The following is a 1409-nucleotide window of genomic DNA, read 5'->3' on the forward strand; positions in this document are numbered from 1 at the left end:
GCTCAAGGCGAGCGCTCTACCACTTGAGCTACAGCGCCACTTCCGGTTTTCTGGTGGTTTATTGGAGATAGGAGTCTCACCGTCTCTCCTGCCCGGACTGGCTTTGAACCGGGATCCTCAGATCTCAGCTTCCTGAGTAGCTAGGATTACAGGCATGAGCCACCAACGCCCGGCTCACTTCCGTCTTTTTTCTTTTTGCTTATGTGATGCTGAGGAATCAAACCCAGGGCCTCAAACATGCAAGGCAAGCGCTCTACCACTGAACCACCTTCCCAGCCCCAACAAAAATATTTCTATAAAGTGAATATATAGCCAAATGCTGGTGGGTCACACCTGTAATCCTAGCTGCTCAGGAAGTTGAGATCTGAGGATTGCAGTTCAAAGCCAGCCTGATCAAGAAAGACTGTGAGACACTCATCTCCAGAAAACGAAGTGGAGTTGTGGCTCAAAGTGATAGAGCACTAGTCTTGAGCAAAAGAAGCTCAGGTTCAGTGCCCAGGCCCTGAGTTCAAGCCCCAGGACTGGCCAAAAAAAACAGCAGTGGAGCTAAGGCTCAACTGGTAGAGTGCTGGTATTGAGCAAACGAATCTCAGGGCTAGCACCCAGGACTGGAGTTCACGCCCCAGCATACATACCAAAAAAAAAAGAATATTAAAAGAACAAAACAAAACATAAAAGCTATCCTAATTCCCTCCTCTTTCATGATAAAGGAACACTATCTGAAGTTCAAATATACTCACATTTTTTTTTCTAAAGTTTGAATTCAACCTCACAATCTCATTCCCCTTCTTTGCTTTGCTTTGCTTTTGCACATGGGCTTAGTATCTCAGGGTATCCTCAAATTGGTGGTCTTCCTACATTAACTTCCCAAATATTGGGATTACAGGAATGTATCAACAACAAGCTATGTGTTCTCAAATTTAAAACAAAATATTCTTTGTGAAATGATTTACCAAAGATTTTTGTCCAACTGTTTCATCTTGTTAGAATATTCCAGTATATACATACACATACATATAAAAATTGTCTTCATTAGCTAGTTGTAGGTTAGCTCACAGTTGTAATCCTACCTACTTAAGAGGCTGAGAACTGAGCATCATGTTTGAAGCCAACACAGGCAGAAAAATCTGAGAGACCTATTTCCAGTTAAGCAACAAAAAGCTGGGCTGGAGGTGTGACTCAGATGGTAGAGTACTAGTTGTGAGAACAGAAAGTGATCAAGAAGAGCTCAAGACTAAGTTTGGTATTCAGTATTAAAAAAAATAATAATAGTCAAGGTGGCTCAGTGGTAGAGTGCTTGCCTTGCATGCATGAGGCTCTGGTTCAATTCCTCAGCAACACATAAGCAGAAAAAGCTGGAAGTGGCATTGTGGCTCAAGTGGTAGAGCACTAGCCTTGAGGTGAAGAGC

Source organism: Dipodomys ordii, unplaced genomic scaffold (assembly GCF_000151885.1).
Source record: "Dipodomys ordii isolate 6190 unplaced genomic scaffold, Dord_2.0 Scaffold34, whole genome shotgun sequence".
Classification (NCBI taxonomy): Eukaryota; Metazoa; Chordata; class Mammalia; order Rodentia; family Heteromyidae; genus Dipodomys; species Dipodomys ordii.